This window comes from Monodon monoceros, unplaced genomic scaffold, assembly GCF_005190385.1.
Source record: "Monodon monoceros isolate NGI ecotype Baffin Bay Population unplaced genomic scaffold, NGI_Narwhal_1 Super_Scaffold_15, whole genome shotgun sequence".
Taxonomy (NCBI): Eukaryota; Metazoa; Chordata; class Mammalia; order Artiodactyla; family Monodontidae; genus Monodon; species Monodon monoceros.
In genome coordinates, this window is record NW_021703771.1 from 62,787,361 (window position 1) to 62,809,000 (window position 21,640).

A 21,640-nucleotide genomic window follows, 5' to 3' on the forward strand; every position below is an offset into this window, starting at 1 on the left:
CAACACCGTGTATTTGGTGACAACGCCATTGTCCTACAGTCTGCTTTTCGATTTGTCTGCAATGGGCCCATAAAACGAGAGCAGAGGAAACATCAGCTGGGCTGGCACAGTCCTTTTTCTTTCATGTCCCCCTTGTCTACAGTTTGAAAGTGAGATGGCTAATTTTGTGCCTGACAAGAAAGGACGGATCATTTTCTCAGATGCTGTTATCAGCAGAGTCAGAGCTGGTACACTCTCCCGGGGAGTCCCTGAACCACAGGTTACTGGCAGGCAGACAAACACTCGCTGACAGCCATTTGTGACCAACTATGAAACACCATCTGCTCTGACTGGGGGAGGAAGGGCTCCAGCAAGTGAGAGCCACCATAGACCCCTCCCTGTGTTAACTTGGGAGAGCCTTTAGGGAGCTCTAAAGGAAAACCAGTTGCGTACTCCTGGATAGTATGTCTCATCCAGATTGGTACACACATAAATTATAGAACACTGATGTTTTCCTAAAGGTGAAAAAATTTGAATTTATCTTTCTATTAAAATGCAAACAGTAAACCACTGAATCCAGCAAAACAATATTGTGAAATAAATATAGCCCAGAACTGAATAAAGTTCCTTTGGAGATTTGAACCAGCTTGTGCATAGACCTCATTGAAAGGACAGCAATGACTGGATTGATATGTCTTTGATGTTTTACTTTCAGATTTTAAAAAAACTTAGTATTCCTGCATTTTTTGAGAGGAGAGGGTGCTGACAATTTCAGGAAGGTGCTCTACCTTACAATTCAAGATGTATGTCCAAAAAAGTCTAATTATTTATCATGAGTAATGGAAACATTCAGAAGAAAACGATACTTTACTAAGAGGAAAGATTTCAGTTCTTTAAGATACTTAGGAAAAAAGAGTCTTTCTTGCTCATTAACTTTAATAAGGCACACAGCCAAAGGCATATGCCAACCCTCTCCCTCTCTGGTTGGAAGTCTGGATTTTCATTTTTAGGAGTCTTAATAGTCCTATGTCTCATGATTAAGTAATGAGAGCTGGCATCAAAGTATCTGAAGTTTAGCTGATCTTGCATTTATCCTTATAGGCCAGGGAAGATCGTAAAACAAAATATTTTAGAGACAAATATACAAGCATAGATAGATAGACAGATAGACACACACAGTAGAAAAATGTCAGTTCTTATTGACTCTGCTTGAACTCAGAGGCCCTGGCAGGGGTTACAAGGTTTGCTGGTGGGAAATATTTTTATAGATTAAAATATCTGAGTTCTGTATCCTAGCTCCCAACTGAAAAACCAATCCATAAGTTAATCATTCTGGTTAAAACCTATTGGAATGTTCATGGTTACGTCCCGTCGAAGTTCTTAAGATGGAGGAGGTTTCGGATGTGCGTCCCCGCGTTTTAATCTCCTAGAACTGAAGCTCCTCTTCAGTTCCGAAACTAAAATCCAATAACCTCAAGTGAACAATCCAAATCATCTCTGAAATCTGTGCCTTGGAAGGAGGGGAGGGATGGGGGCGGCAGCCCAGGCCTTTATGAATCCCATTACACCAAAGCGTGGGTATGACCTGCTCATGGGAACATAACACAGCGGTGATGGAGGATAAGGAAAAAAGATTCAAATGTGCTTTCACTTACGGCCGTGCAATATGAAAAACAAATCTAAACATTTGTCTGTAGAATCAGGTGATGATTGGCTGTCTGCTGTCTCAAGGGGGGCAGGAAAATGGTCCATGCACCTGCCACCTAATTCAGTTTAAAACCTGACACATTTACCAGGAGCGGGCTGGCATAATGAAGTTCATTCAGGCCGTCAGTGGAGTCAATAACTTATCCTCAACTGCTTTTGTTTCAGCAGCGGCGGTGCCTCTGATCGGCTGAGGTACTTATTCAAGCAAAATTTATTTTCAATTGCCGGCCATAATGCCTTGGGCACTAGCCTGGTTTGACAGAGCCTTTTGCTCAAGGCTATACTATTGTTAAAGTTTGTGTCCATTGTCTGGGGTCTTTGATCTGTCAAAGCTGCTTAACAAGCTGGTTAAAAACTGTTTCAGATAACAGGTGTGTCCTTTGAGGGCACAGGGACATTTTTCAGCTCCTTTAAAAGGCTGGTTTGAGGATTGACTAAAATTTACAAGCTGGTTGGTGGTGATGTATGTAAAGCACTTTTAAAACAAGAAACTGAGATTTAATGTCCTTACTTCCTTGGATTTCTGCAGCCAGCAATCTTTCTAAAGGAGAGACTTAAGAGACCTGTCGTTGTTGTTGTTGTTTTAACCAAGTCAGGTGTTAAATTGTTTGTATGTAGATTTGCATGGAATCAGGGCCAAAGTTCAACGTGCACTAGAGGAGAGAGAGGCGGCTGCAACGCCCAAGCAGAGGCCCCTGTAGCTGCCTGTGGTCCACTGGTGGTCAACCAATTACTTCCTGAAAATCCAAAAGTCTTCTAACTTCCAGAAGGGGCAAACTGACAGCAAAGGGTGATATGCATGCCATAGAGAGGGTTGAAAACTTACTCCTTGTCCTAGCTTTGGTGCCAGAAAAACCAAAATTAGATGTTACAGAGGTTCTTTTTGGGGGGCCAAGTTATTTCTTCCTATTAGTTTCGGAAACATCCTCATATTTTTCTGAGGGGACATACACCCGCAGCTGCCTCTTTTCAAGTCTATCGTGAACTTCTTACTCCCTTCCCTTCTATGGCAGTAATTTTGTTTTGGCTGAAGATTAATGGACCTAAAAAGAGGTGGGGACTTGAACCAGGGGGCACAATTGGGTTATTTACACTATTCACCGGCATAAAGCTGACTCAAGTTCACCAAACCTTCTTTGAGAAGTAGAAATTAACTCTGCTTAGAAACCTTGGCAAAATACCTTCCACTACACAACCAATTTTCTAGGTATTTCTAAATTGAGTCAGAAATAGGAAAATTGAAATTCAAGAACTCAACAGTATCTTTTTGGTTCAAAATCATCCCTGAAAAACAAAACCAACAAAATTTACCTAAAATAATAACATGCATTAGTTTTCTTTCTAAAGTAGTTAAGTCTGAAGGCAGCTACTTATTTATTTGTTTGTTTATTTTTTATTGGCCGCACTGCACAGCTTGTGGGATCTTAGTTCCCCAACAAGGGACTGAACCTGCACCCTCGGCACTGAAACCACGGAGTCCTAACCACTGGACCGCCAGCGAATGTCCTGAAGGCAACATTATACCTTGAAGTTTCATTAAAGATCTCTAGAAGAGGAGGTTAAAAAGGAAATGAGTAGGAAATTTTTATTTTAAAAATTAATTTAAAACTTCTTTCCCCAAATCAAAGAAAAACAAAGCAAAATAAAGCAGAAGGAATATAGATAATAGGCTTACTGAAAATGAAAAACCCTCACTATATGCAAAAAGTCCTCATTACATACAAATGTTTAGAGACATCCTCAATAATGGGAAAGGGAAAGGAGAACCAATAAATCACTTGCGGAAGTGTGGTTAGTTATGACAGGAAAAAATCAATTTTGGTTCTCACCCTGTACCATACTCCAAAATAATTCCCAGGTGGAGACACTATAGTTTACATTTGAGTGGAGGCTGTTTAAATTGGGGCAAGATATTTGCTTCTCTAATCCTGATCCATAAATTACTGCTCATTCATAAAATGGGGACAATTATTGTAGCTACCTAAAGAAAGTGTTTTAGGATTAAACATGATAATTATTAAAAAGTAAGTCTGGCCCTTGGTTAATACTAGTTATTGTTATTGAGTCACATTATATAACTACTAATATAAAAGATCAATGCTTATCACTTTCTGGGTGCAGAGGCCTTGCTAAAGCATAAAAGCAATTAGAAATAAATGAATTCATGGTTATAAATATATGTAGCTGTAAATTCTCTATGCCTTAAAAAAAATAACCAAAAGAAATTAAGTACAAGAAAAAAATTTTTAGAGGACAAAAATGAAAAAAAGAAAACAAAAACAACAAAAAGTAATGAAAATTAAAAGGCAAATGACAAAGTAGAAAAGACATTTTTAAGAAAAGATTTACCACCTTCTACATATAGCTCTCACAAAAATTAATTAGTAGAACACTGTTTCCAATACATAATTTGGTAAAAAGAATAACCAACACTTCCCATTAAAGGAAATACTATTTTTTGGTAGTCATAACACCAAGATTATAAACACTGGAAGACCCAGGAACTTTATTAACATTGCTTACGCAGTATCTCCAGAATCTTGGAAAGAACTTACAGCATAGCAAATACACCTTCCCCCCAAAGCTTTATTATTTCATGAAAAAATGTTCCTCTTTTTTATTAAAGAAATATAATTTTAAGCAAGTAGGTAAGAAAACAACCCTAGGTACAAAGAGAGTAGTATACACCCAATTATTTATTCCAGCCGATTTATAATAATGAGACATTGGAGAAAGCCTTAGTATACAAATATAGAGAAAAGGGAAGTTTTCATCTTATGAAAGAAAAAAAATAATCCTAATTTTTCTCCTTCTAACATTCATTTTAAGGAGAAACAAAAAATGGTTCTGACTTAAGCATTGAAAATTCATTGGCCCAAATGCTCTCTGTCCACAGCCAGCAGGCCCCCAGCTGACTGTGAAGCATCTGGAGCTGGGGGTAAGGTTTGGGGACCCTAGCAGTCTCTCACCTGATGCATGAACAGCAACCATCTTCTAGGACTGTATTTCTGAAGTTTGCTCTTCCCATAAGTAGATCAGTAGTCATCCACTTATAACTGTCTGCTCTCAAAGAATCACAGATAATTAGCAAAGGAAAGAAACTTATGAACATTTAATCCAATGCCCTCATTTCACAGAGAAACAAATAGGCTCAGAAGAGTTAAGTGTGTGAACTCAGGTCACACAGCTCTGCTGGGGCAGAACTGGCACCAGAATCTTGTTCTCCTGACTCCAAATATTATTCCCTCAGCCAGTAACTGCCCAGTGTCTCTATGGTTCAGAGCGCTGATCATAGTACTTAAGGAAATATAGAGAAGAATAAAGAGACAGTCTCTGCTCTTGGAATTAAATTCTTTTTTTTTTTTTTTTTTTTTTGCGGTACTGCGGTACGCGGGCCTCTCACTGTTGTGGCCTCTCCCGTTGCGGAGCACAGGCTCCAGATGCGCAGGCTCAGCGGCCATGGCTCACAGGCCCAGCCGCTCCGCGGCATGTGGGATCTTCCCGGACCGGGGCACGAACCCGTGTCCCCTGCATCGGCAGGCGGACTCTCAAACACTGCGCCACCAGGGAAGCCCTGGAATTAAATTCTTAATTATGTAATCCCTCTATAAGGAAGCTCTGTGAGGGCAGGGGTTGAGTCTTTACTGATCATCAGCTATCAGTCAGGGTTCTCCAGAAAAACTATATATATATATATATATATATATATATATGTATATATATAAATGCAATCACTGCAACAACCCTATGAGTTAAAGAAATATTATTATTATTTATTATATGTGCATCTATATATATATAGACACACACACACAGACAGAGAGAGAGAAGAGAGAGATTTATTTTAAGAATTGGCTCATGTGATTGCTGGGGCTGCTATGTCTGAAATCCATAGGTCAGGCTGGAAACTCAGACAGGATTTCTATATTACAGTCTCGTTGCAGAATTCCTTCTTCTCTGAGAAACCTCAGGTTTTGCTCTTACATCCTTCAACTGCTTAAATAAGGCCCACCCACGGTGGAGAGTCATCTCCTTTACTTAAAGTCAACTGACTGTAAATGTTAATCACATCTACAAAATACCTTCACAGCAAACAACTGGACACAGTAGCCTTGCCAAGTTGACACATAACATTCACCCTCCCACATCTCCACCATCCAACCCATTTATGCTGGTTCCCACTACATGGATACCTCTGGCCTCTGTTGGTACTTGAGGTCACAGCTCATGTGCCACCCCTCATTGGAGCCCTCCCTGACTTCCTTAGCTAAGTTTAATTACCCAAGACAAATTCAAGCTATCCTGCTGTTTGCATTTCTTCATACTTCTCATCTCTATCTTGTTAATTTATTTGTTGTTTGTCTGCTTATTTTCTGTCTCCTCCCTAAAATGAGAACAGAGAGCCTAACCTGTCAGGTGCATCACTTTATCCCCAGAAGCAATTTACTATAACAGTTAAAAGCATAGACACTGGAGATGGGTTGCCTGAGTTTGAGTCCAGCCTTGTCACTTAGCGGCTGTGTGACTTTGGGAAAGTTACCCATTCTCTCTGGGCCTTGGATTTCTCATCCTTATAACTAGAATAATAATAATAGTTACTTAACTCATGGGTTTGTTGTAGTGATTAAATGAGTTAGTAGATATAAAGCACGTAGAACAGTGCACGGTACTTGGTAAGTGCTATGTGTATAAGCTATTGATTATTTTGGTAGGAACTTAGTCAATATGCATTGAAAATGATGAGTGAATGGATTGCAGTGTCTCTTGGCAACTGGCTGCTTCTCATCTCCGCAGTATCAGATCTTGCTTTGCTCCACTCTAACTCCACTCCCGTAAAGGAATCCTACTCTCCAGCTGCCCTAAAACATCTTTCACATCCTCTCTGCTCTTTGGCTTCTGGAAATGTCGATGTCTTTTGCCCCACCTCCTCACCTGACTAACAGTTCAAGTTGACATACCCCTAGATAGAGTTAAATGTCCGCGGGCAGGGACTGCTGTCACACCCTCTAGCATAGTATGGGGGCACTGTTTTGCCATTTGCTTGATTAGTTTCCCCACTGAGCTATAAGATTTCTGAGTGCTGATAGCCCATCTTTCTTATTCCCTATGGCACCCTCAGGACCTTGTACAGTGCCCAGAGCCAGGCAAGTTTCATTGAATGAGTGAATGACTAGAGAAAAAAATTTCCAGGACCCCTGATGACCCCAAACAAGACCTTGTTATGGAGGTGAAAACTGTTAGGGAGGGTTGGACAGGAGCCGTCCTATGTAGGTTACTTTCAATAGGGCATGGCCACCAAGAAGGAAAGGGAGAAGTTAAAGAAACAGACCAAAAGAATATTCATAAAGATGTAGGATGGCTTTCAGGAACACCAACTTTGGAGTGAGACAGCACAGGGTTCAACACACAGCTGTACCACTTATTGACTGGGCACCCTTTCTGAGTTACTTAACCTAACCCTTATTCCCCTCACCTGTAGAAGGGCACTACGACACTCTTGCCAGATTACTGAGAGACTTCAATGAAATAGCAATCATGTTATTCATTAAATGGCATCTACTATTAATACAACACACAGAAATGGAACAGTCAGGATAATAAAGCAGCTCTACTCTCTTAGTTTTTATCTGATTAAATTATAAAGTTACTTTCCACTCCAAAAAGTGCCTAGAAACATAAGTGATAAAAGCCCCTACTTCAATGTAGCTACAGCTTTTTTAAAAAAATAAATTTATTTATTTTTGGCTGCGTTGGGTCTTCGTTGCTGTGCACAGGCCTTCTCTAGTTGCGGTGAGAGAGGGTTACTCTTCGTTACGGTGCGCAGGCTTCTCATTGCAGTGGCTTCTCTTGTTGCAGAGCACGAGCTCTAGGTGCGCAGGCTTCAGTAGTCGTGGCACACGGGCTCAGTAGTTGTGGCTCGTGGGCTCTAGAGTGCAGGCTCAGTAGTTGTGGCCCATGGGCTTAGTTGCTCCGCAGCATGTGGGATCTTCCTCGAACCCGTGTTCCCTGCATTGACAGGTGGATTCTTAACCACTGCGCCACCAGGGAGGTCCTGCTACAGCTTTTTTAAATGGAAATAAGGTATCCAGACTTAAAAATCTGAATCAAACTTTGTGCTTTTGTATCATATGGTTGTGGAATCTCATAGATGGAACTAAAGATCATCTTATGCAACTACCCATCCAAAGCTTAGATCTCCTCTACAACATTTCTCATTCCTTGGTTCACAAAATGTCCTTTATGCACCTGTTATGCTCCAGACACTATGTTGGGTGAACAGGACCATCATGGTTCTGCCCTATAGGGTTCACATTCCAGTGAAAGAAAAGGACAAGCAAGTGGTTCCAGGTGGGGAGTGCTGTGAAGGAGAGGTACATTGGGCTAAGAGAGCCCAAAGGGAGAGCTAAGGACCACTGGCCCAGACTCCCCAGGGAAGCTGGGAAGTGAAGATTGGATATGAATAGCTAGGCAAAGGGGAATAGGGTGAGAACAAGTGTTCCAGGCAACGGGGTTAGAATGTGCCCAGGCTTGGAGGTCTGAAAGAGTCTGAGTAAGCTTGAAAGGCTTCTCTTTAGATTTGAATCCATCTGCAAAACATTCTTTCAGGATGAGCAGGAAGTTCCTCCTTGAGAAAAATTTCTACTGTCTACTGTAGAAGACACTGTATAATAAGTACATAATGATGTAGAATATATAATGTAATGGGATATAACATTGGACACTATCTGTGCACCTTTATAATTAGGAGGAAACTTGCTTCTAAGCTCAGAATAATGAGGCATTAAACTGCTTCATATAGGGAGTCAAAAAGCTTGAGAATTCCTATCCTTGATCTTGAGGTTGAGGAAATAGAGTGAAAAAATAAGAATATTATAATAACTCTAAGAGGCCTGCATATATACATATCGCTTTTCCCTCCCAACACCTAAAGGAACAGGTGATAAAAAATCTTGTAATTGTGGGCTTCCCTGGTGGTGCAGTGGGTGGGAATTTGCCTGCCAATGCGGGGGACACGGTTTTGAGCCCTGGTCTGTGGGGATCCCACATGCCATGGAGTGACTACGCCCGTGTGCCATAACTGCTGAGCCTGCACTCTAGAGCCCACGAGCCACAACTACTGAAGCCTGAGTGCCTACAACCCGTGCTCCACAACAACAAGCCACCACAATGAGAAGCCAGCGCACTGCAACGAAGAGTAGCCCCCGCTCGCTGCAACTAGAGAAAGCCTGCGTGCAGCAACAAAGACCCAAAACAGCCAAAAAAAATCTTGTAATATTAGCACTGCCTTTAAAAAAAATCATTATTCTGGTTGGCTTAGAATGTATTCAGTTTGGAGACAAATATGACCCTTTTGTGAAAAGTTTATTCTCCTTGGATTCACTTTACTGTATATTAAGATATAATACTAAGTCATAGTAATAACAATATACTGGAAGTGGCATAGAAGCAGACTAATATACCAATGATACAGAGTGGAAAGTTCAAAAACAGACCCATGAATATATAGGAACTTAATATAGGATAAAGATGCCATCACAAATCGACAGGGAAAGAAGAGACTGTATAGCAGACAATGTTAGGAAAATTGGGTGCCCTGTATAGAAAAAAGAACATAAAACACAAAATTAAAATATTAGGAGAAGACAGTTGTTATATCTAAAACTTTCAATATCTAAACTGTACAAGACAAATAACCTGCAAAACAGACAGATAACCTGATAGAAAAATGAGCAAAGAATACTGGTTACATATCTTGGAGATTATATATATATTTATAGAAAAGAAATTCTTGGAGAGATGCAAGAAGGGACATATATGTAAAGATTTTCATTGCAGTGTTAATCATAGTAGGGTGCTACAGGGAAGCTAAGCTTCATCACAAGGGAAATGAGAAATGAAATGTGATGGACGCACAGTATGGAATACTCAGCAGAGTTGAAACTGGGGGACACTACATACGTGCAACCAGTAGATAAGTAAATCCTGGAGACCTAATACACAGTGCAGTGATTACAAAGAGCAAAACAGTATCATGAACCTTAAACTTGGTAAATGACTAGATCTTAATTGTTCCCAGCATTAGAAAAAAAGATAATTAACAAGATAGTTAACAAGATAGAGGTGTTGACTATTGCTACGGCGGCAATCATATTGCAATATAAATGCATCAGATGAATGCACTGTACACCTTGAACTTACATACAATGTTGTATGTCAAATATAACTCAATAAAATAGGAGTGGAACAAGATTAACCAACAGCCAAGTGGATGGATCTTAAAACCTAATGCTGAGTGGGGGCTTCCCTGGTGGCGCAGTGGTTGAGAGTCCGCCTGCCGATGCAGGGGGCACGGGTTCGTGCCCCGATCCGGGAAGATCCCACATGCCGTGGAGCGGCTGGGCCTGTGAGCCATGGCCGCTGAGCCTGTGCGTCTGGAGCCTGTGCTCCGCAACGGGAGAGGCCACAACAGTGAGACGCCCGTGTACCACAAAAAAAAAAAAAAAAAACCTAATGCTGAGTGGGAAAAAAAAAGTAACAGAAGAAGGACTGTAACACAGTACACGTATAAATTAAAAATGGGTACACATACAAAGAAGCACTGCTTATCATACAAGGATTTCTATACTCATAAACATTCAAGATGTATATCATGCCCGTGGGAGGGAGAGGAAGGGGAGTAGACAGTGACCTTGTCCCAAAGAATGATGACAGAGTGCCAGTTGCTGGAAGAGTGTACTGGTCTTAACGCTCTGTTGGCAGAAACTCCACAGATCTCTTGCATTTCTCCACATCTTGTGATCTGAGACACTGACAAACTTTGCTACCTCTGCAATGCTCTCATAGGAATTAAAGGACCAGGGGAACAAATGTGAACATGATGTCCATGACACTTTCCATGCAGTGAGAAATAAAGCTCCTTGTTTCCGACAAGGGTCTTGTGTCCTCAGCCAGCATCCACAAAACTGTGATAGCCTTGTATGTTTGCGAGTAAGGTAAAATCTCAGATTTTGTGTTTCTAACAAGTTCCCAGATCCTGCTGATACTGCTGGCCCAGAACCCATGCTGTAGGCCTGGGGACACCACTGATCTAGGTCACACCAGGAAAGTTACAGTATTTAACTTTCTGTGCCTCAGTTTCTACATTTGCAAACATGGGAATAATAATAGTACTACCTGCATAGGTTTTCAGTGGGAATTAAATGAGTTAATACTTTCTGAGTATTTAAAACCATGACTGGCACACTGTAAGAACTTTGTGTTTTCTATAATTATTAATATAAATATTTCCCCTAAATTAACACAAGCAGGCTAAGACATGCATAACATCTACCACAATACCTCTATCACCTGCAAAGGCATTCTCATGATAATGCTGTTTTTGGAAGTTAAAACGCTTTCGAACATCTTTGGTTCTGCAACACATTTCCATGTAGCTCATTTTTTTCTGTTACATAACACAGGCTGAGAGAGTGAAGATATTAACAGAGCTGCCCAGGATAACAGAAACCAAAACTTGTTGGAAGAGCAGGCAGATTGCATGTGCAAGGACTGAGTGAGAAGGCTAGGGGAATGTAAACCCCAGGTTCCCCTAAAGCAATGAAGTGGCCAATGCAATGGACAAATAGAGCAGAGGGATGAGCTGGAATGGAGAATAAAATAGAGGCTGGAAGCAGAGATGTAAAAGAAGGTAGAGAGCAAGAAGATGAGGAGATAATTGAGAAGCAAGATAGAAGAAAAGAGGAAGAAAGGGGAATTGAAGAGGAAGATAGAGGAGAAAGAGAAGAATTCACCCATAAATCTTCCATCTCTTGGAAGTAAGCAAACACGGTCCTTTTTTCTAAACAGCATGTTCACCTAAAGCATATATGTGTGAGGGACAAACTAATAACAGTAACTTTTGACACCATGTCACCAACAGAAATGGTTTGCCTTTTTAAAAAGTGGCCACCATGTTTCTTGCCTTACTTGCTCCACTTAATAAATCCATTTCATCCCTGCTCCGCAGATTCTATCATCTCCCATCTCTTTCTTTCAAGTTTAAAGTGCAGAGAAACATCGAATTTTTCAATGAACCTAATTCTAGTTTCACCAAACTCTAGAACATTCTTTTATACAATAACTGTAATATATTTTAGATGATGAAGCTTCACATAAAATCACAAAGGATGCAAATTGTAGAAAAAGAAAAGAATCGATTGTGGTCAAGTACAGAACTATAAGTGAAGCCTCTCACAACCCACTGTCCACTTAGATGAGGTATAGGGTCTGCATAGTAAGAGCACATTTAGAAAAGTAGCAGCCCCCTACCTGTCTCTTCTGTCCTCTTCTCTAGCCACTCAAGGCCAAGTACCATGTTTGGCTGGGTTTAAATAAAACTGTTGTTTCCAAAAAAAAAGATTAATTCTCTTCATTTTAAATATATCCCCAAAAGTTTTTACTGTTAGTGTTTCCCCTCAAGTTACAACTCCTTTGTAATTTTTTTTTTTTTACTGAGATCTAATGCATACTCTGAAAATTACACTGCATGTTTCTCAGTATTTTCTATTTAAAAATTTGCCCAGATCAAAAATGATGAAAAGTTACTGATCGTAAGTCAAGGTACTCTGTGGCTCTGAAGAGATTCAGTGTCTCAAGAGCCTGGCAAACAACACTCCACAAGTGACGGAAGTGCTAGGAAATCAACTACCTAAGGGTAAAAAATGAAAAAATGTTCCAAATCAAAATGCCCTTTGGGGAGGGCCATTGATACCTGAGCACGTTAATTTCTGCAGAGGGGAAAAAGAGGACCTAACCCATCTCTGCAGTGCATGGTCAGTCAGTATCATTTCCAAAAGTACTTTACTCAATTTTGGAGTCTAATCTATTCATAATATAAATCTAGTAAAAATTGGAAACAAATTGTCTTCTCTACTTCTAGTATTCCCCATGGACTACTTAGCAAGAGGAACGGCTTCTTGTTTTTCATGTTTGTCTACTAGCTATATAGGACTGTGGGAAAGTCAGGATTGTGAGGACATCATTGACAAGACAGGGAAAGATGGCCTTTTGTATGGATTTTATTGAAGGGAACGACACTATCTGAGCTACACAGGTCACACTGTCTCACTCTGTGTCTAGATCCTGTTTCTCACATAACTGGGATGAACAGTCAACAGTACCCAGAATCAAAACAAAAGTTCAGCCTTGGGGGCCAAGCTGAGGTTAAATGATTGGTTTCTTTTTGATTCACTAAAAGTTTTTCACTTTTCCAAAGGAGAGAAAAGTATGTGTTTGCCACCATTCTATATGAAACGCAATTATGGGCACAATTTAATGCCAATCACCTTTGAGCTAGCCTCTCTCATGATTATAATGATTAGCTCATGCACCATGCAGGGACCAGTCAACTGTGGCAAGGAAGGCAGAGGTTGGTTCCCATCAACACACGACTCTTAAGGATCACTTCCTTAAAAAGTGATGGTAGATGCGGGAGACTGTGTGGTTTGACAGACTCTCTTCGTTATTGCCTAGTTCAGACAAAGAACTAATTTTCAAAACAGATCATATCCATATTTTGATCATTTTCATGACCCATCTCTCTAGACGCCACATTTCATCTTTCTGCAGTGTTTCATTTCAGTGGGTCCACAAAAGTCAAATATACACCAAATTAAAACCAACATTTTCTCAATGAGTGTAGAACATGTATATTTTCTTCCTTAAAGAAATATTTTTAAAAATTGAATTTTTCTGCTTACCTGTCTCTGACACAAAATTAACTGGATGATTACTCAATGTTGCTTGGGCTTAAGTAGGATTTTTTAAACTTTTTTATTTTAGAAATATATTTAATTGCATGATGCAGTTGTCACCTTAGAGATGTGAAAAAGTCACAGAGAATAATAACCCAAATCTATCTCTTATATTTTGATTCTCTACTTTGTCCTTTTTTACTAGAACAATCAAATCTGTCTTCCTCAGTTTAAATCATTAATAGACAAAAATTGGAAAAGATGACCAAACCAAAAATGTATTAAATGATGAAACAAACTGTAATTCCTACGAAAGACGATTGGATAAAAGAAGTATAGTCAGAGTCTCAAAAGTGAAAGAAATTTGACACAGGAGGATGAGAGGACGGGAGAGTCAACCACAGTCTTTCTTTTAACTTTTGTCCAAGAATACTTGGCCTCAAATTTAAAGATTACCGGAAGCCCCAAAGGAGCTCGCTCCGGGCTTCTCTGAGGATCCAGCAAAGATTGAACAATTGTATGCTGAATCTTTGTGTTCTAGGTAGGATTATTTATCAGGGATTCTGTTTTGTCTGGGTTTTCAATGGCCCAGTCCCAGCTGTACATTTGGGGACAGACCAATCAACAGAGGGTTTGTAGCAATCCTTTTGGAAGCTTCCCTCCCCCTGCCGGGATGGAGTAATTAACAGACCATTAAGTCAATTCTGCTTTATTGAAGGGGATAACGTGCAGGTCATTTCTTTGAAAACTTTTGTTCTTGAAGGAAATTACAGGATTGTTTTATGTCTAGAACATAGCCTGGTGAACTCAGGAGTCAAGAGGCAAGTTTCTGTAGCTCAGGGACCCACACAGACAAGGAGGGTAATGACTCTAATCCCATTAAAAAAACATTTCTCCAACCTTCCCCCTCTTTTATTTTTTTCTTTTAAAAACCAGTTAAAAGAAAAAACGATTTGCTCATTTGGTAATAACTGATGGGGACATGAATTATGGAGATACCCCAGATTGAAGTTTATCTCAGTGTCAATAAATCTCGAAACAACAGTGATGAAACAAGGTACTGTCACCATTGCTTCTTTTTATTTCCATGTTAATCAAAGGCATCTGCTCCTGTCCTCTGTCTGGTACAGGGAATGAGCAGTGAGTTTTCCAGTATCTGAAAAAGCCTCTGGAAGGCAGGCTTGCAGCACCCGTGTTTTGTGCAGCCACTGGAGGTTTTACCTTAGGACTTAGATGCCCTGTGTTTCCCCACTAGGGTCTGAGGACCCTGAGGGCAGGGGCCATTTCTTATGCGTTTGAATGTCCTACTTCTCTTGCTGCTTTGTTCATTTTTCTCCGGTGCCTGGCACACGAAAGCACTCAGAAAGTGTTGATTCCTTAGCTCATGCAGCTCAACATCAAAAAAACAAAAAACCCAATCCCAAAATGGGCAGAAGACCTAAAAAGACATTTTTCCAAAGAAGATATACAGATTACCAACAAACACATGAAAGGATGCTCAACATCACTAATCATTAGAGAAATGCAAATCAAAACCACAATGAGGTATCACCTCACACCAGTCAGAATGGCCATCATCAAAAAATCTACACACAATAAATGCTGGAGAGGGTGTGGAGTAAAGGGAACCCTCCTGCACTGTTGGTGGGAATGTAAATTGATACAGCCACTATGGAGAACAGTATGGACATTCCTTATAGAACTACCATACGACCCAGCAATCCCACTCCTGGGCATATACCCTGAGAAAACCATAATTCAAACAGAGTCATGTACCACAATGCTCATTGCAGCTCTATTTACAATAGCCAGGACATGGAAGCAACCTAAGTGTCCATCGACAGATAAATGGATAAAGATGTGGCACATATATACAATGAAATATTACTCAGCCATAAAAAGAAACAAACTTGAGTTATTTGTAGTGAGGTGGTTGGACCTAGAGTCTGTCATACAGAGTGAAGTAAGTCAGAAAGAGAAAAGCAAATACCATATGCTAACATATGTATATGGAATCTAAAAAAAAAAAGGTTCTCATGAACCTCGGGGCAGGACAGGAATAAAGACACAGACGTAGAGAATGGACTTGAGGACACGGGGAGGGGGAAGGGTAAGCTGGGACGAAGTGAGAGAGTGGCGTGGACATATATACACTACCAAACGTAAAATAGATAGCTAGTGGGAAGCAGCCGCATAGCACAGGGAGATCAGCTCGGTGCTTTGTGACCACCTAGAGGGGTGGGACGGGGGTGGGTGGGAGGGAGGGAGACGCAAGAGGAAGTGGATATGGGGATATATGTATACATATAGGTGATTCACTTTGTTATACAGCAGAAACTAACACAACATTGTAAAGCAATTATACTGCAATAAAGATGTTAAAAAAAGAAAGTGTTGATTGCTTAAAAGGAGGAAGATTAAGAGAAATACCAGAGGAAGTGATGTTGAGGCTCACGTCGCTCGGAGTGCAGTAGAGAGCTGTCTGTTTACTTGTGGGTTCAAAGGATGCTGTGAATTTCCTTTGCCCTTTCCCGGGAGTGGAAGGGAGGGAGGAGCAGTTGAATAACCAGGAGAAGAGAGTCTTCATAAAACGTGCTTGCTCCAACCTGTTTCCTTCCGAGGTGTTAAGGATCCTGCCTGTGGCAGAAACGTGTTCTCGGCACCTCAGCTCAGCAGCACGCGGGGGTCGGGGGTGGGGCTCTCGGAACCCGGCTTCTGGAGTTTTTCAGGCCCAAGGGGGATTAAAGATTGACAGGCTGCATCTTATACGTAAACTGTGGCGCCCCCAGAATCAGGCCCAGGCGCCCGCACTCTCGGAGGTGTCGGTCGCAGGCCGGCGGGAAAGACCGGCGCTGATCAAGCCCTGGCCAGACAGAATCCCCAAACTTTTGAGGGCTGTTATCCCAAGTTGCTTCCCAGACGCTTCGGCGCTGTCCCTTCCCTGCCTTCCTCAGGATGGAGACACCCAACCACTCTGCTTTCACCCGAACCCCAGGACACGGCGCAACACCCAGGCCCCCGCGTTGAGGGCCCAGATCTGCGCACCCCTCCCTCTCAGTTCCCTGGGACCCCAGCCCCAGCGGATCCCGATCCCCGCCTCCCCTGGGACGTGCGAATTCCCGGGGCGTGCTGAACATCCTCTCCCGAGTGCCGGCTGCAGGGATACTATCCTCACTTTGGTGCCGGAGCCGGGGACAGGGCCAGGGTTGGGTTAGAAACAGGGTCTCCGCGCCAGGGCTTGAGGCCAGGGTGGGCCTCGGGGAGCGAGCCGACCGGGTCCTCCGTGAGGTCCCCAGCGAGGAAACGCGGTTGACGAAGGCACAGCAGCCCGGGCCGCCCTGGCTGACCCGGACCGTATCTCCTTAGCAAAGCTGACCGAATGTCGGCGGGCATCCCAGCATAGGGGCGCGGGGAACAGAGTTGAAAGAGCGCGCGCGTACGCTCGGCCCAAGTTTGGATTTGTTTGTTACTCTTGTTTTTCCTTCCACCCACTTTCCTTAAACGCTTAGGTATTTCGAGGCTCTTTGCAAGTGTCGGCGCAGTCTGGGTTGGGCCTTGCTCTGCGATGTCCCTCTCCCGCGCGTGTTTTGTCGTCTGCGCCCCGGCTTCGCTGGGCCTGCGGAGGGGACGGAGCGGAGTCGGGGGTCGAGTCGCGGAGACCGATGTTTCCCATGGGACGCAGCCCCGACCCCAGGGCCCCTAGCTCCGCGCGGAGGTGCAGTCTCCGCCCCGACTTGCTCCGAGTTAGACTCCAGAGCCAGAGGCGAGGTGCAGGGCCAGTTTCTGTGACACGGGACCCAGACCCGCGCCTGGCTCCCTGCTCCCCGCCGCTGGTTGCAGAGGACGGAGAGAGGGGCTGCGCACCCAGCGGGCGGGGGCCGAAACGGGTGGGGGGAGTCGGGAGAGATCCGGTCCCGGGGCTCCCAGGACCCCGGCGATCCCTAGCCCAGCGGCTCTCCTGATCTTCCCCTCTTGGTTCCCTCACCCCACCTTCTCCGGCCCCCTCGCAGCCCCCCGACCGGGGTCCCAGCGGAAGGTTTCACTGAAAACAGACGCAACTAAAACAATACTGCAGACCCGAACCTTCTAGGGTTTGCCTCCTCCCTGCCGCTTAGGAGGGAAACGGGTACGTGCGAGGCTCAGAGACTTTGAAGGGGGAGGGAGGCAGGGGCCCTCGTTCTCCCGCAAGTTTGCCTAGAGGCGGGCGGAACATGCAGGTTCATCCAGCTCACCACGGCCCCTCCCCTGGCCTATTTCTTCCAGAGGCACGGCCCTCGCCCTTCTGGGGCGGCTCCTCTTCTTGCTTCGCTTCCTGAGCCTGAGGAACCTGGACCGGCCAGTCCCGGGGGACGAGGTTCCTGGATCGCGGAGGCTCCGCGGAGCCCCGGCCCCCGAGGTCTGGCCAGGCCCCCATGGGCGGCAGAGCCGCGGGGGGAGCATCGACGGGGAGGGCCGAGAGCTTAGTCGTCTGGGCGCCCAGGCTTGGGAGCCCACCTTGAACGCGAGCGGCGGCACGGGAAGAGAGGGGCCCGAAGTCTCTAGAAGGGATAAGAAAAGAGCAGTTACATCTTGTTAGCTGAGCGAGATGCTCAGAGAATCCATTGTCCTCCCTGAGGGAAGGGGCTTTTGCAGTTTCTGCTGAGGGTACCAGTGGAGGCGATGCTTGACCCAGCAGCTTGAAAAAGTTTGAGAGGACACAAGGCCTCCTCCTGTAGGAGTTAAGGAACCTTGGACTTCGTGGACCAATTTCGGTCACCTCTCCCCGCCCTTTTTGGGGGATATAAACCCAAGGTCCCGGAACCCCGGGGAGGGGGGAGAGGGTCTTTAGGAACAAAGGTTTAGCAGACCCTGACAGCTACTGCCGGCTTTCCTTCTCTAAGTGTGACTTTCTCCCCACCTTAAAGGTGGGTCACTGGCTTAAAGGGCTTCGTGAGGTTTCTAGTCTAGGTTTCTCAAGATACCTTTGCCCACGAGGCTTTCGCCATCCTTTTAAATGTAAAGCAACGTTTACTGTGGAATGAGGGGATCGTTGTCGTGTTTCTAGGTTGAATTAAAAACTGCTTTAAACTGCAGAACTTTTGAGAAGGTGAAAAATTGGCGGTGAAAAGAAAATCCGGCCAAGAATCCACTCTCACTTTCGCGGCCATGTACATTTGTTTCTGGCATCAGGAAATCGAGAATTTAACGGAAAATGCCTGTAAGAGTCGCCTGCAAAGCCACATCTCCAAGCAGACCAGTCTGCTCCTGGGCAAGGCCCTTCCCAGTGGAAGCAAGTGGGGATTGTTCCTTCCGCAATAAATCTAGAACTCCAGACCACCTGGCTCCCAAATCGCCCTTCTCCTTGGGTTCCTGTACTGTTCTTAAAGGAATCCTTTCTCTGGTCTCTAGGTCAAAGGAATTTTTGTGACCCAGAAAAGAGACCAGTTAGTCTAGGGGGTCTCCTCAATGCTGGAAACAGTGTCTGTTTTCCACTTGGGTTGGAGAATTCGTTATAGAATTACCTGGGCCCGAGGTTGTTTTTAGCACAGTTCTCCGAGAGCGTGAACCACACAGCTCTTTATTTATTTATTTGGAATTTTATTTTATTTTTTTTTACACAGCAGGTTCTTATTAGTTATCATTTTATACATATTAGTGTATATATGTCAATCCCAATCTCCCAATTCATCCCCCCACCACCACTTTCCCCCCTTGGTGTCCATACATTTGTTCTCTACATCTCACACAGCTCTTTTTACTGACCACTGGAGGTAACTCAAGGGATTCCTGCGTGCCTCGGCAGCACAGCCACCACTCCTCGGGTACAAGGAGCATGGCCTTATTTCTCTTCAGTGCCCAATTTAAGCCCCAGCTCTAGAAAAGGGATGAAGCCCACCACTAAGCCAGTGGTCAGGCCTCTTGTCTTTCCCCAGGACCAGGCCTTTGAAAACAGGACTCAAAAGAAGCCAGTGACTCAGGGGAAAGTCCTTTTCGTGATTGATTAAGCTTCTCCCTCTCCTCTCTTTTCTAAATAATAAACTCACAGGGAAAGGCTGGAGGGCTGCCTTGTGTTGGTTTCAAATAAATCCTCAACAGCTCTTTCCTCACCCAGAGAAATGAATCACCCTTGGGAAATAGACAATTATTCCCCCATTTATCTGCCTAAAACCAGAGGAAACAAGCACCCTCCACTGTAGACCCTCACTTAGCTCTATCTCCCTGGTAGTGTGGGAGCTGGGGGCAAAAAGAGATGGAGGAGAATGAGTTAGACAGACCCAGAACCCACAGAGGTGCCCTCCCAGAGAGGTGCAGCGGGGGACCTAGGAAGCGGTAGATGCTTCCTAGATGTGCTGTCTACCCTGGATCCTAGAGAGAGACAGATCTATTGCCTGGCCTCCCCCTCTTGAGGAGGAGCTTAGGCCTCAGCCAACAGGGAGGTGATGTTACATCTAAGCTAGAGGCAGATTCTGGGGTGGTACATTTCAATCAGGTTTCCATTAGCCTTAATGGGAAACAGAGGCATGTGCTGGTCGAGTTATCATCACCAGAACTTGATTTCTTGTCCTCTATAAACAAGTAAACAAAACCTTCTTGCTGGATTACTTTTGCTTATACAAACTATCTGGAGATGTTATACGGCGGGAAGAGAGAAAAGTAATCGATTGAAATAACCCCCGTTTTAGCCATTATTTATGTAGAAGACTTTTCTCTCTTTATCCCTCCCCCCAACAACACTTCCAAATAGCTTGCATTCAACTAATGGGATCTTCTAAGGGAGGAAAGAGAGAATTCCCACTATAAATCTGGAGATGCTGAGACTTGGGCGGTCGTTGGCATCACTCCGAGCTCACCTTACAAAGCAGAGAGGCCTTCCCTATCTCTGAGGAGCCTGCTGCCAAGGGGCTGGTGGGGGGCTGGGCATTTGATTATTTTTTAGGATCACTCTTCCTTGATTTTTAAAACATATACTGGATTTTCACTTGCTTGATTTTTTTTAAAAAGCCAGATGGTCAATCTAAAGTGAAAAGAAGTTAACTTACTGTTTTGTTCTCGTCTGTTGCCAACACAGCCAGCGCAGTCACCACTCTGCCTCTCATTTCCTGTCACTTTGGGTTTCTAGATCACTTTTGAAAAAAATCTCAACTGTTAAGCTTACGAGGTTCTGATTACTGCAGAGAAATAGGAGCTCAATATCACAAGACTAGTGACATGGACAAGCCCCCATTTGAAGGATATTTCGTTGTAATAATTAACACCAATGCGTCTGACTTCATTACCTGCAAATGATCAGAGAAAACTCTTCGAATCTGCCCACCCACCCAAATCTCCCCCCCACTCCCAGATATACCTTACTGGGTCCACATGTTCCTTACCCACTACCCCCATCTTCAAAAATTTTAGGCAAAAGCAAAGCCAGGATTTAAAGGTTCTTTTTTATTTGAAATTCTCATCCAGAAACACTGGTTATTAATAAATATATCATAGTTATCAAGAATATATAAAAAATAAAGACAGGTCTTGTCTTCGAAGCCCTAACAAAATAGTTCAAGCAAATGTTCAGGAAAATAAAAACGGCACCCCTCCCCAAACCACAGTAAATTTTCAAAGCTGATAATGGAGAGAGCCGACCCCGCATGCAGAATAACTGAGCAAGGGGGGCTGGGGCAAGGTCGCAGGGGGAGCCCAAGCTCTTGCAGTTGCCAGCCCCTAAAACAGCCCAGGAAGGTTGGGAATGGAGTTTGAAGGGGGTGGGGTGGGGGAGAAGCGCCTGTGCGTGAGTTTGGGTCTTTGCACTCTGCCCCCTTTTTCACTTCTTACAACCACAGACAGATATACGGAGTACTTCGGAGAATTCCCTCATAAATCCTTGTTACAAGGAAAATGGCATCACAGCCTGCACAACATGTTTAGACGAGATTCATTTAGAAGCGTGCATGCATTCTTTCGACCTACACTGCGTCTTAAAGAAAACCCACAGAAGAGCTGTCATGCCCTGGACCGGAGTTGAAATTCAAAAGGGATGGTTGTCTTTTCCAAGGTGAGAACACAGAGCCAGAGACAAGGACAGCGACTCTAAAGGCCCTTCGCGGTGTTCAGCTACACCGATCCCGTCTTTATACAACAAATGCCGTTTTGACAAGAGCGTATGGCAGTGAGAAATACCGGTGCGGCATGGAGAAAAGAAGCATGCATGCAAGACACACGACGTCTGGTTCGAGCCCCCCTTCGCTACCACCTAGAAA